The 14802-nt window shown below is 50.9% G+C and overlaps 1 protein-coding gene across 4 annotated transcripts in view; it reads right to left on the bottom strand.

Annotated features, from left to right (window-relative positions):
• The window catches only part of Abr (ABR activator of RhoGEF and GTPase), a 203887-nt gene that overhangs the window by 106202 nt on the left and 82883 nt on the right, over window positions 1–14802 (bottom strand). The gene's annotated exons all lie outside the window — the stretch shown is intronic.

Genomic DNA, 14802 nt, shown 5'->3' on the forward strand with positions numbered 1-14802 from the left:
CACAACAGGTTTAGGAAGAGTTTGGCAGTGTGGCACGCAATCTGTGATCTTAGCACACAGTGGAGGATCACTGAGAGTTCAGGGCCTGCTTGGGTTACACAAACCTGTCACAAGAAAGGGGAGACATTTTAGGAATTTAAGAATCACGTGAGTTGTACTATTTCCATTTGCAATTGAGGCAATGATGGCATACACAGTTTAACTACTTGACCAAGGTTGAGGGTCTAGGTAGAAAAGCAGACTGAAATGGTAATTTCATGCTGGGACCAATGCTATTCTATCGTGTAATCTGGACATACAATGACATGGAAATACAGTGCAGGAGACTTCTTTCAAGGATGCCCGTGAATAAAAGAAACAACCCGTGTTGAGAAGGAATGGAGGAAGAAGAGGTCCCCATGCTGAGGGGAGGAACAACACGAGAAGCCGACTCATGTGACTTAAGCTGCAGTCCAGGGGGGATCAGGCTGTGGAGGGACCGGCACGTTACCCTCCAGAGTCAACTCCAGTCAGGAGCAGGGAACCACTAAAGGCCAAAGAGCAGCTCAGCTTCAGGAGAATGAAGCCACCCAGGACAGAGGGGCCGATCTGGAGCGGAGCCAACAGTCCTCCTGTGGATTGCCAAGGGTGGTGCCAACAGTCAGGGAACAAGACTGGATGTGGAAGATAGTAAACAAGGGACTGCCAGGAAGGGGACCCTCTGGGCTTGAATGACCAAAGGTACCATGGACAGAAAGGGGGACAAGGCTCCTGGGCACAGACTCTGGGTTCAGGTGGAGCAGGTGTGGACTGAGAGCAAGCAAGGTCCTGCCTGTAGAGATCCAATCCACAGCTGTTGCAGAGATGCAGGGCCAGACGCTGGATCACAGAACCAGCTAGATGATGCTCAGCTGCTATTTCCTGGTGTACCACAAGGATCACGCTCTTTGGAACGGCAGTAGTAGGATGGTACACCAGACAGGGATCTGACATTAAACCTACAAAGACAGGGTCCTGGTCTCTTACTGCATTAAATACAACAGCTGTAACAACTGGCCTTGGTGTCAGAAATCAAGATGGAGACTAGGCTGAAACAAAAATGTACTATGGCCCACAATCAGTCCTCACCTCTGACCCATGCTCTAGGAAGGAACAAAGTTGGAAGGAACCCAAGGAGAAACAAGTCTCACCTGACACCCAGAGGGGAGGTACTTAGATCAAAGCATGGTCAGAGTCAGTCCTCACTTAACTCAGCCCCATTCAGGGTGGTGGATCACTCCTCCTTCCATTTGGCTTCCAGGAATTGTTCTACAGATGTTTACTCCTCCTTGCCCAACACTTATCTCAGCACAGGGTCCGAGTGCTCCTGCCTCCTTGGCCCAGGACTTGAGAACTTGGAAACTGGAGACTTCTTCCCAACTCGGCCCTCCCTCATCCGGTCTACTGGGAAACACCTTCTACATGCTGACAATGCTCAGATATATATTCAGCCCACGTCTCCCTCCTTTACCCAGACTGCCTGTCTGTTCAAGTTCAATGTCTAAGAGGCATCCCAGTGTAAAACATCTAACCAAGGCGCCACACGGTTGCTGTATCACAGCTTCCCCCACTCGGCTAGAGGTATCATCTTGACAGTCATCTAGGTTCTTTTACGCCTACATCCATCCCATCAGGAATTCCTGTCAGCTCCACCTGTGGAGCAGAGTCACCGCTCAGCACACTGCCCCCACCTGGGCTGAGTGGCACATATTCTCAGAGAAAGCCCTTCTGGATGGGTCTCTCTGCTCTCGCCGCCCCGCCCCCCTACAGTATAACCCACCTGTTTTCTTTTTTGTTTAGTGTTGAGGACTAAACCCAGGGCCTTATGCATGCTAGTTAGGTGCTCTGTCTACCAAAGAGCCACAAAATGGGCCATCCCCACCTGGTCCCAGCAAAGTATTCTTGTCTTGTATTGTGACAGGGTCTCACACTACATCCCAGGCTGGTCTAGACTCTCAGCAAAGCTACCCTGTTCTCAGCCTCCTAAGTGCTAGAATTACAGGTGTGAGCCACCCCACCTGTATATCGCCAATTTTTCAAAGTGGACTCCAGGTGATGACATATCAGAACTTTCATTTATCTCGTGGCCAACTCTCCACTTCTTACAAACCTTTCTTGGGCAGCTCAACCCTGAATGCCATTTAAAATCACATGCAGTAACCATCTCCATGTGGCTGGTGGCTCTTACTCCATCTTCTAACAGATGAGGTCATTTATTCTGAGGTGCTTACTATTCCTTGTCTCCTCATCATGAAGAGGTAAATTCCCGAAGGATGTGGATTCTTACACATTTTATGCCCTGTTGGATCCCCAGTGTTAATAATAATACCTCAACACATGTTGTTCCCATGAATGAATGATCAAAAAGAGTGAGAGCCCTCATATAAGCACTGTGTGACCTTCCTATGTACTTCTAGTCTGTTCAGATATAGAAGACCATGTGAGCACCCAGGACATCTTGGAAACAGGTGCCAGCAGCCTGCAGGTCAGGGAAGGAGGGCAGAAAGAAGCTGGGATGAGGCTAGACTACGAATCACTCTAGATGGAGAAGGAAAGAATGAGCAGGGATGGGGTGGGTGGTGGGTAGATGGGGGGTGGCGCACACCATTAATCCCAGTCCTCGGGAGGCAGAGGCAGGTGGATCTCTGATTTCAAGGCCAGCCTGGTCTACAGAGTGAGTTCCAGGACAGCCAAGGCTACACAGAGAAACCCTGACTCGAAACAAAACAAAACAAAATGAAGGAAAGAGAGGGCAGAGCAAAGAAGGCACCCAAGTCCAAGGAGGGGTTGCTGAGGACTAAAAAGGATGATGCGTGGCTGCCATGGAAGCCATATGAAGTTGGAATCTAGAGAGCAAGAGCTGTACAGATCTAGAAGAGAATCAAGATGGAAGGACGTCCTGGTTTGGGAACACGGGGCACCCCCGGGATTCTGGTCCAGCACATTTGGAGGGGGACGCCAAGGCCAAATTCATTAGCAAGGGGAACGAGAAGAGAGATGGTGCAGGAGAGTTGCTCTTCCACAAAAGGCCAGGAGACATTCTGAGCAGGTGAACTAAAGCAGAGCCAGAGGCTTTGTCGATGCCCACTCCAAGGGAGCAGGGCACAGAGAACAGTCTTGTTAGGCAGGGGCTGCTGGAGGCACTAGACCCTCCTCCTGCTGAGTGAGCAGCCATTTCCCAGTCCCCACACTAAACAGCAGAACAGAGGGTTAGAATGTTAGAACCAGAGGTTAAGTCTGGGCTGGTCACTATATTTCTGAGCTCAGGATGCCTCGAGGCGGCAGGGTTTCAGGGTACTGTTGGGAAGGAGGCTATGACAGAGTCCACAGCCACTTATCACCGAGTGGCCCACCCTCCCCTCCCCATGAGGCTCCAATGGACACTATCTTCTGGGTGCCCTCATTGTCCTACTAACCCAGGGCTTGCTTCTGAGTCCCAGGGACACTTGGACTTCTGTCCACAGCCCCTGCGTACAAGCACAGCCTCGTGGACGACCAGAGTTCACTCCTACCACCTGTTCTGATACGACAGTCTGCATAGAACCCCCAAGTCCATCAGATGCAAGCCTCGTTTCACAGCCCCCTATCCCGCTCTGCTATTGGCTTGTCCTTGGCTCCCTCTACCCTGATGGAAAGCCAGTTCCCAAGGCACACAAATAATCCAGTGTCTTCTTGCCCAGGCCCAAGCTGAGCTGCCAGGAAGCTGGAAGCCTGGATTTAAACACTAGATGTACATGAGCAGCTGGTTGGCTTTGGGTTTCTTTGAGTCCCAGCCTCTCTGAGCTTCAGTTTTTCTCTGTAAGACAAGGACAATGCCCACACAACAGAGTGTCTGTCAGGACGACGTTAAAGGACGACTCGGTGTGGTCAACAGCACCAGAGGCTAAGGTGGCACCCAGGGAACACAGAAGAGTGGAGGCCGACACCTTCCGAGCCCAAAGGACTGTGCCGATCAGGTGAGGCCACGTGGAGCCCTTGGTCATGGCCTAACATCAAGATGAGGTGTTCTCCTGGCAAGCCACCTCCTCTCAGCACCTGCTGTCCCATACATGAGGGCAGATGGCTGGGATAACGCAGTGGTCAAGGGCACAGGCTACGGAATCAGATAACACGTCTACCCTCAATAGTCTTACTTACCAGCCACGAGAGCCTCAGTTTTCCCATCTGTAAAAGAGGTGATTAATAATACCTGTACTTGATGAGTCTTGCTTTGCTTTTCTCTTCCTCTCCCCTTTTGAGACAGGGTCTCATGTAACCTCCTTCTGTGCAGCTGAGGATGACCTGAAGCCCCTCTGGCCCCCCGTTTCCACTTCCCGAGTTCTGGAATTGTAAGTATGTACCACCTCAATCTGCTTATGGGGTATTGGGGGCTGAGCCCAGGGGATGGACTCGACAAACTGAATATTTCCTTTATATGTATGTGTGTGTGTACTATGTGCATGCCTGGCACCCGTGGAGGTCAGGAGTGTCAGATAACCCTAAAACTGGAGTTACAGAAGTCTGTAAGCCACCATGTGGGTTCTGGGGACCAAACCCAGGTCCTCTCCAAGAGCAACAGTGCTCTAACCACTGAGCCATCTCTCTAGCACCCTTAAGTTTTTTTTTAAAGGCACTTTCAATTTGTTTTTTTTTTTTAAATTTTTATTTTTTTTATACATTCCTAGCTACTTTTTTTCTTTTGATATAGGGTCTCATTCAACCCAGGCTGGCCTCAAACTTGCTATTTGATCAAGACAGGCTTTGAACTCCTGATCCTTGGGTCTCCACACTCCCAAGTGCTGGGACAAGTTTTACACCTCTAAACTCGATGTTCATCAAGTTTTCATGAACTTGTAATGGGAAAAATATATGCAATGCCCAGGGCAAGCACTAAATAAACAACAGCTATTATAATTACAACCCTGACTGCATCCTAGGATGAGTGCCCTGAAGGATCTCCTGGTTCTTAAACTACAAAAACAGACAAACAAACAAACAAACAAAAAACCTGGGGGCTTTGGTGGAACTGATGGCTGATAAGGCCACAACAAACTCCCATCAGTTGCCAATGATCACCCTCCATTAAGTAGCCTCAGCATGGAGGGAGGCATCAAGGACCATTGTGGTTCACATGCTGAGTTTTTAAGACATACGTTCCTAACTTCACATGTGATGGAAGTTCCTGGTGACTAGCTCTATCCCAGACACTCAAGCCGAATCCATGTGGGTAGGCAGAGCATCAGGGCTATGGACACTGCCCTGACCCTGGGCAGTTCTACTTCTTGGAAAAGCAGAAATCCTCCAGCTTTAGATAAGAATTCCACTGAAAGCCCAATGGAGCTCAGACTCTGAAGCAGCCCTACAGCCCTACAATGCCTTAGGCAGCATCATCAATTCAGCAGCTATCAACTCTCTAAGCATGGGGAAGGCTGCTGGCAAGAAGCAGGGTTTGCAGAAGTCTTAAGGGATGCAGGGTTTGCTTGGGGATAGAGAAGGAAGCAGTGGACAGAAGAGCTTTGCTTCACTTTGCTCTGGTCCGATCATATACTGTGAACAGGCATGGAGGGTAGCCCATGGTCCTTCACTCAGGTCCCAGGAGTCAGCATGCAGCAAATACTTGGAGCACAGAACGACCCTCACCTTCACCCTAAATCACTAAATCAGCACCGGGGCAGCTGGTCACCTGGCCAGAGACAAGTGGCACCTCATGGCTGGATGTGTGGCTAATGTCACAGGAGTTCTGCGTTCTGGCTCCGCCCCCACTGCTGGGAACAGACTCAAGGCCCGCTGTGGGAGTGCAGAAGGACCTCTTTGGTTGCCATGGAGATGGTGATCTGATCATCCACCTCCAAGATTCCTCGGGGAAGGGAAGGCAGAGACCGTGGCCGCTTGGAGAAGACCAGGGCTCCAAAGTCAGAGACAAAAGAAATCTTGGGGTCTTGGACAAGAGGAAGGAGGTATGCCAACTGGCTCCGAGTAGAAGAGGAAACATCTTCACCAGTTTCCAGGATGTGAGGGTGGGCAGAAACGCTGACTGGAACCTGCACCCTGTTTCTTAGTGTACACAGCAAGCCTACAGCTAGGAGCTCATCTCATCCTTGTTAGCCAGGCAGGCTGTCAGAGTGCTGCTGTCACTCTCTGCTTATCTACCCCTCTGTACATAAACGGGGCATAAACTGAGGCTCAAAGAAATTGCAGCCAGGGCCATCAAATAATGAACAACTGAGCTGCAACTTAAAGCCTGCTCTTTGAACCGAGTCTTTTTTTTTTTTTTTTTTTTTTTGGTTTTTCGAGACAGGGTTTCTCTGCGTAGCTCTGTGCCTTTCCTGGGACTCACTTGGTAGCCCAGGCTGGCCTCGAACTCACAGAGATCCGCCTGGCTCTGCCTCCCGCATGCTGGGATTAAAGGCGTGCACCACCACCACCGCCCGGCTGAACTGAGTCTTTTAATGCTCTGACATAACCCCCTTTTCAGGCAAACTAAAATTTCTAAATTCTCTGAAATATATCTGCGTCACATGTGCACACACGCACGCACGCACGCACCCAGGCATGTGTGCACCTCTATCGTTCTCCACCCTTGAGGCAGGGTCTCGCACTGACCCTGGAGCTCACCGTTTTGCAGTTAGCCTGGCCAGCAAGTCTTTGTGACTGTCCTGTCTCCAATCCCCACCCCCTGCTGCCATGCTAGGGTTACAAGTGTGCACAGCGACTCCTGGCTTTTCACAAGGGTACTAGGGATCCAACTCGGGTCCTCACGCTCGTACAACAAGCGCTCTTACCCCATCAAAGCATCCCTCCAGTCCCTACATCTCTCTGTTACAGACAGGGTCTCATTAGATGGCCCAGACTGGCCTTGATTTCATGATCCCCCTGCTTCTGTCTGCTGAGTGCTAGGATTACAGGAATGCAACTTCACACCTGGAGGGGACAAAATCCCAAGTACTCTGTAGGAAAGGCAGTGACGTGTGTACTGAACATATAGGACAGACACTACCAAACAACACGTGTCTTTCCTCCCATAACGGAGGGGATGCCTACTGCATGTGTGAATAATCCTGCCAATCAACAAATGCCCCGTAAGATATGAGATGCCAGATGCAGGGGTAGGAGCCGACCCCAGCTCCATTACAGGAGCCTATCACTTCAATGAGACCGAGGCCAAGCCAGGGCTCTGATCCCAGATCCCAGCTCTATGCGTTTTCCGAAAGTTCCTGGTTCTGTTGGCACCTCCAATTCCTCATCTGTAACTGGGATGTTTACTACATCCTGGAGAACAATGGAAGACACTTGACGAGGAGGACCTTTCTCAGACAATAAATCATTTAGTCAACCAGACCAAAGGAACAATAATAAATCTTCTATGTGTGGTGATATTGTGTTCCCCAAAATATTGTGCACATTAATAAGCTTATCTGGGGTTAGAGAACAGAACAGCCACTAGATAGACATAGAGGCCAGAAAATGGTGGCACACACACCTTTAATCCTGTCATTCTGGAGGAAGAGATCCATCTGGATCTCTTTGAGTTCAAAGCCACACTGGAAACTGCCAGGCATGGTGACGCACGTCTTTAATCCCAGGAAGTGATGGCAGGAAGCAGAAAGGTATATAAGGCGTGAGGACCAGAAACCAGAGTCTGTTAAGCTTTTAGGCTTTTGAGCAGCAGTTCCGATGAGATCCATTTGGGTGAGAACACACTCAGAAGCTTTCAGTCTGAGGAAACAAGATCAGCTGAGGAATTGGTGAGATGAGGTTGGCTGTGGCCTGTTCTGTCTCTCTGCTCTTTCTGTTGTTTTCTCCACTAGGTGGCAGGAGACTAGAGGGCAAGGAGCCTTGGTTTGTAAACCGATAACTCTGGCACTGGGGACAGGATTCACACAGCACACGCTGGGGAGCTACTGACTGGCTGAAAAGTCCCTAAAAAGCTTCCTAAGCTCCCCTCGGAACAATTGATTTGATTATTTAAGGTGTAGGAGCAGTAGGTTGCTCTGATAAATCTTTAGGGATTCGAACCCCCATCAGAGCTAACAGTCCCTCTGAACCTTCTCAGGGTTGGTCTGGTTTGATTTAAGGCCCTTCTCTTCCTCCTCTTGTCCCCAGTGGGAAATGTTCAGCCCCAAAGCCACAAAGGGGTTGCAGCCGGGAGGCATGATGAGGAGTCGAGAGAGACCACTGTGATGATGATCTTCAAATCCCCAGCCTCTTTATCACCAGCCTGCAACGTCCTCCTCAGAGCCCTTCTCCCATTCAATGGTTCCAGAAGTCCTCAGGGTATCCTTGAAAAACTAAATGATTCTCAATCTGGTGCTGAGAAGCAGTAAGGAGCAGTTCAGAGAAAAGTATCCGGAGGCTTCCAAGAGTCGGGGAGAGCACAGGGGCAATGCTGTAGGTTGACAGCCACCAGGACCAGGATCCCCAAAGGCACGTGCCTCCACGCTTCCACACTTCCTTACAAAAGTCAACAAAGGCATTCCCAACTTTTTCACTCTTGCACACCCTCTCACACAGAGGCACTTCTGCCCAATGGGTCTAGAAAGACACCCTATGGCATTCAGCTCCAGCTGCTGGCTCTCCACCCAGACCTTAAAAAGATCTCCACCACTGAAGCTGAGGCTGTGGCTCAGTGGTGGAACACTCGCCTAGCATGTGTAAACACCTGGATTCCGATCCCAGCCTTCAAAGAAATTTCTTTTTTCTACTGAACAGAAAGAACTAAAAGAGGTCCTGCCAATTTCACTGCATGCCTTCCCCTGGCTCCAGCACGGCAGTGATTTTGCTGCTTCACAGAGAGACAAGAAGAGTCACTCAAATTTATGGAAGCATTACCTTCTGGGGATGTGGAAGCAAAGCCAGGTGAGGTCTGAGCCCAGGAAAAGCAAAGCCCATGTCCTTATGCACACGTGGACATACACAGATAGCCACCCACCTCCTGTGGCCCCGCCACCTCTAACATCCACTACTCTGGTCCGTCCCAGCACAGGTAAGCGCTTGCCAGCAGGCACAGCCATCACATTGAGGCAGGCAGCCTTGGCTGAGTCTGTGGCCTGGAGCTACAGTTCACTTGACAGTCAAACAGAATGACAAGTTCATGATGAGGATTCCCCGAGACAAGGACAGTAAAAAGCTCAGCCCAAGTGACACACAAACCCACCTGCCAGGATCACTCCTGAAACAGAGCGGGGCTTGAGGGCCTTCTTCCTTCACACCGGTGCCATGGCCCTGGTATGTCCAACAGGACCAGCACTCAACAATATCCCATTCTCCTCTCCTTCTGGATGCACCAAAGACCACTGTTTCCAGCTGTTCTGCAGATGGACAAGGCCATGCTGTCAGTTCTGGCCATCAACATTTAGGTGGACATGGACTGAAGCAAAGAGAAACCACACACAATTCACTCTTCCTCATCCCCTGAGGCTGTGGGCCTTGGAGGCCAGGGCTCCAGATAACGAAGTCTCCATCAGGCAAGGTCCCTGACTATCCAGAGGGCACAGAGAACCCTGCCTACCTGCAATGGACCTGTGTGTTAAGAGTCTTCGCTGTGTTAAGTCAGGACTTCAAGGGTTAACTTGACCCTATAACATAACCAGCAACCCTAACATGGAAATCCAGCTCTTCTGTGGTCATCTGGCCAATCCTGGGCTCACAGGCGCCACACCCACACTTCCTCTTTTCCTAACGAGGCCTATGCCAGCTCATGGTAAGCTACAGATACATACCCTTCTGCTGAGAGAACCAGAACTCAACACTTTGTTCTGGGTGCTGAGGGGGAGGGAATCTGGAACGTCCTCCAGAAGGTGCTGGCTCCAGGAGCCCCCAAATTTAAAGAGTTGCTTTGTTTTACTGAGATGGGATTTATATAGATCAGGCTATCCAGACACTATGTAGCCCTGGTTGGCCTTGAACCTGCCTGGGACTGGGATCTCAAGCAGGTACTACTATGCCAGGCTTATGATAGCTTAGTAGAAGCCGATACCAGAGAGCCAAGCCCTCTAATTCATGACGCTGCCACTCCTGCCCTCTGCCATTACCATTGTCCAAGTCCACGGACCCAGCCGAGACTAAGACTCAAGGATAGCCTACTAACATCCGAAGGGAGCCCAAAGTAGGTGGGGAACACCCCTGTTCACAGAAACACTCTTCACAAGAGCCAAAAGGTGGGAGCAACACAGGGTCCCTCAGGAGTGAAAGGATAAACAAGTGTGGCACCTATAAGCAACGGAGTATCTTCCACCTCGAGATGGGAAGAAATTCAGACCCACGCTATACTCCTAATGAATCCTGAGGACATTATACTATATGAAATAAGCTGGTCTCAATAAATAAATTAAATAAATAAATAAATAAATAAATAAATAAATAAATAAATAAATAAATAAATGTAGTGTCCCTTGTGGAAACACAAAGTAAAGTGGGAGTTGCTGGTGTTGGAGAGACGAGTGGGGAGCTGGTGCTGAATGAGGTAATTTCATTCTGCAAGATGAGAAGGGCCCCAGGGGATGGCTAGGGGTAGCTGTACAATCATGTGACTGTATTTAAGTCCAATGAACCGTTCACTTAAAATGATGGCAAATTTAATAGATATACACACGTAGATCATGCTATCTGAACAGAAATATAAAAAATTTATTTTTAAAGTCATGGTCTTACTATATAACCCTAGCTGGCCTGGAACTCACAGAGATCCTCCTGCCTCCGGAATGCTGGGATTAAAGGTGTGCACTACCACACCTGACTAAAAATACGTATTTCAGGAAGGAAGGCAGAGAGGGATCGGTACCGGGGGTAAGAACCCTTGCAAGGGAACGAAGAGATGCCTCGGAGCTGAAGAGCACTCGCTGCTCTCGCTGAGGACCCACTCCGGGCTCACAACCATCCAATTCCAGACACATCTGTGATGCCTTCTTCTGGCCTTCACAGGCACCGCGCGCACACATTGCACTTAAAATGCAGACAAAACTCTCACAGCATAAAATAAAAAGAAATAAACCTTTAAAAAAAAAAAACAACGAGAACCCTTTCAAGGTGGCTAACACACAGTCTCTGGGGTTGCAAAGGCAGGTTTCATTAGCAGAATGCACTCTGCTTTGTGATTAGCATCTTGGCATCAGACAAGCCTGGCTCAGCTCTAAGCAGGGCTGCCAGGCGGTTGTGGGCTCTAATTCCACTGTTCCCTCTCGCCCATCAGGCATCACCTCAGCTCCTACTCCAGAACCGGATCCATCTCCACCTCAGGTTGATGCCAGTGGGCAGGGTCTCTGGGAGCATGCTGAGCAGTCGTGGTCATGGCCAGGAGGAGGACATCCCCCCTGGTATTACTGCCCTGGCTCTCAGTCCCACCTCTCTTCCATCACCTAGGTCCCCTGCTCAGTCTGGAGAGTCCCACCCTCCCACCTGGCTGTCAGATATGCCAGCCGCATCCCCAGAGAATAGCAGCCTCCAGCAGGAAACAAGCGCAAGGCCAGACATGATGAGAGGATCAGATGTCTGTGCTTGGCTGCCCCAGCAAGGAGAGCTGCGGAGAACAGGCCATACAGATTAAGAGGTCAAGAGACACAGGACACAAGGCCTCCAGGTTAGCGGGCCTGCCTGCTCTAGGTAGACCGGTAGGACTATATAGGGCCAGCCACCTTTGCTCCAAAGAGAGCTGGAAATGTCCCTTCCATGCCTGGACATGAGGACAAAGGAGGAAACTGCTCCCATAAAAACCAGGGCCTGGCTAATAATGTAAATCACATTCCACACATGGCACAGAGGGCAGGCAAATGACACACGTGAGATCCTGGATAGATGGCCGTGGGAGCGGTTTCCCCATGAGCCGCAAGAGGACATGGTAATATACAGACTTCCAGGCTACCTGAATTCAAACCTCATCTTTAACTGTGTGACTCTGGCCAACTGCTTAACTTCTCTGTGTTTATAAAATGAAATAACAGTAGCATGCAGTATCTCAGGGTTTTTGCGACCGCTAAATGAGTTAGTGAAGCCTTAAGAACAGTGCCTGGCATGTAACAAGTGTTGTTGCTGGCTATTATTATCATCACTCTTGTTATTGTTTTTGTTCTTATTTCTTCACTGTCTTGGCCCTGGGAAAGAGCCCAAGAAGGCCAGCTGCATGCTGGGTGGGTAGCGCGCACACACTGCCAAGTGTAACAGAGGCACAACAGGATGGACCTCACACATGGTAGCTGTCCTCTCCAGTCTGACAGCCGGCTCCCTCCGTGGCTGCCACTCACTCTCAGCCCTAGACCTGGACTCTTTTCTGAGAGCCCAGGACCCTTCCACAGAGCTGGGCAAGCTGTCTACACACGTGGTCCATGCAACGCCCCCACCAGGAACCACTCAGGGAGGGAGGAGGTGAGAGGCGGGAGGTGCAGAGACGTGGCCCCCCTACCCCCACACTCCCACAAAAACACGAAGCGCAACCACCAACACACGCAGCTCACAGCACTGTCCCCAGCTGTCCCGCCAGCTCTAGCGGGTTGGTGTGCACTTGTACACTTGCTCCTTCCTCTTTGTCTCTCCCGGGGGGGTGGAGGAGGTCACATGAGCTGACTCACGATCATCTTTCTGCAAGGCGAGAGTCAGCGGAACATTTGGTAAGAGCTCAAGCTCTGGAACCAGACTGCCTGGCTTGAATCCCAGGCTCCACCTCCTATCAGCTGTGTGACCTTGGCAAGTCACTGAAACCTCTCTGTGCCTCTGCTTTGCCTTCAAAATGGGTTAACAACAGCGTCCACTGCAAAGGGTTTCTGTGAGGAGGGATGAGTACGTACATCCTGAGTGGACTCCGAAGATGTCGGCTGTGGCTGTTATTCTGAGCTCCCAACAGGCTCAGGTTCTCCTCCAGATCCACACAGCCTTTTCACTCCTAATCACTTCTGAGAATTCCTCTGGCAACGGGTCCTTATCCCCGAAGGGTCCTGAGGGTCTGGGAAAAGCCCAAGCTTGAGCTAAATCCCAAGCATGGGTTCTGTCAATGTCTTGTCCTGACAGGTCTCCTCTGCCTCCAGGCTGTGCCATGCAGTCCCCATATCTAGCATCACTCTTGTCTAGACATCACAGCAGCCTCTCCGTGTGTCACACCCCACACAGACCTGGGGACATTCTCTGCAGAGACACTGCTGTGACTTTTCCACTCAAGAATGGATTATGCGTCCCTTCACTGGCACCCTAAGGGCGATTTGGAGAGGTCTCTGGAATCCAAAAACAGCACAGGACACAGAGACCCAGGATTGTGATTTCTTACGCTCTCTGCTGCTTTGCTACCCAAGGATGGCATTTCCTGAGCAGAGTGAGACAGGCTACTCAGAAGGATGGGGCAGGTCTACCGTGACACTGACACCTGACAGGTACTCAATGTGCCAAGACAGACTTTGGTCTCCTTTCTCACCGAAGACACAGATGAGAGACAGATCGGACCGCTTGCCCAAGTCTGTTATAGTCAGTTAAATGACAGGCTGTTAGGTGGGAAGGACAAGGAGCGAGGAGGAGGAGGAAGACGGAGACGAAGAAGAAGCTGCACTGAGCAGCCCATGCAGGTTTACATCTAGCATTTGGAGATCTGGGAGATGAGGGCATACCCGGACTTTTCTCTTTCCCCAGAATCTAGCTCACGTAGTGAAATTCTAGTCTCACCTCAACCCCAAAACTAGGCAGAGGAGCCACGGGGGGGGGGGGGGGGGGGGGGAACGGGGGGGGGACGGACCTGTGTCCTCTAGTTAAACACCCCCAACGCCCACTAGCTTTTGGCACAGTCCCATGCTGCCTGCCGAAGTAGATGGCACCTCCGTGAAGTGGTGGGAACGCAGACCCACCAGAACTGGTGCCTATCCCACAGCCACATCACAAGGTGCGGAAAACACACCCCGCCACTACCTCATCCTTCCCTCTGGTTTGAAGCCTGGTGGTAGTCACCATAGCAACAGGCTCCCGCTCCAGCCTGCCAGACCGGGCTGATGCAATCCTCAGGCAGTGAGCAACTCCGACTCACTCACTCGCACAGCTCTGTTCTCACTTGGGGGTGGGTGAGTGGGGAAAACAAATGAAGAGGGAGGAGATGGATGCACAGCCTTCAGACGCCCTGCTCCCGACTCCGCTCGGGGGCGGAACCTAAGGGATCAGGACCATGAAGTGAGCAGTGAGTGGGTTCTCGTCCCCCATCCCTAATAAACGGAGTGTCTCCACCGCAGTGGATGCCACCTGCGGAAGATGCACCTCAGAGGCCTTGGAGGTCATGGAAAGACACACTGTGCCGTGGTACTCTCTACTCTCACGAGACCCCTTCCCCACGTGGTGAGCCAGCATCCTGCAGCCCACCCCTTCTCTGGGCCCACAGAAGTCAACAGGTCCAGAGTTGGGGGTGTGGCTCAGTAGTAGAGCATTTGCTAAGTATGGACACAGCCCTGTGTTCCATCTCCCACACAGCCAAACAAACCACCACCAACAAAACAGGACAAATCAGAACGTGACAGGTGCAGGCTCATAACCCTCTGTAGCCATACCCTCAGTATTAGCTGCATGAAAGTACCCATCATCTCAGGACTCTCTTGCAGGTTAACATATCCCCCCTGATGCCACCAAACTTTCAGCCCCACTCGGAGGGACCCCCAGCTTCCTGCAAAGTTCTATTCATTCTACATTTAAGACGTAGCTTCCAAGACCCACCCAACCTATTAGCCCACCAATGCCCCCAACTTCACGGAAGAAGCACTCAGAAAGTGGAGGGGCCAACTCGCCCAGGACCCCACCCCCCACCCCCCAGAGGCCCATGTCTGCAGGAGAGCTGGCAAGGCTAGTGTCCCC

The sequence above is a fragment of the Peromyscus maniculatus genome, chromosome 8 (genome assembly GCF_049852395.1).
Source record: "Peromyscus maniculatus bairdii isolate BWxNUB_F1_BW_parent chromosome 8, HU_Pman_BW_mat_3.1, whole genome shotgun sequence".
NCBI lineage: Eukaryota > Metazoa > Chordata > Mammalia > Rodentia > Cricetidae > Peromyscus > Peromyscus maniculatus.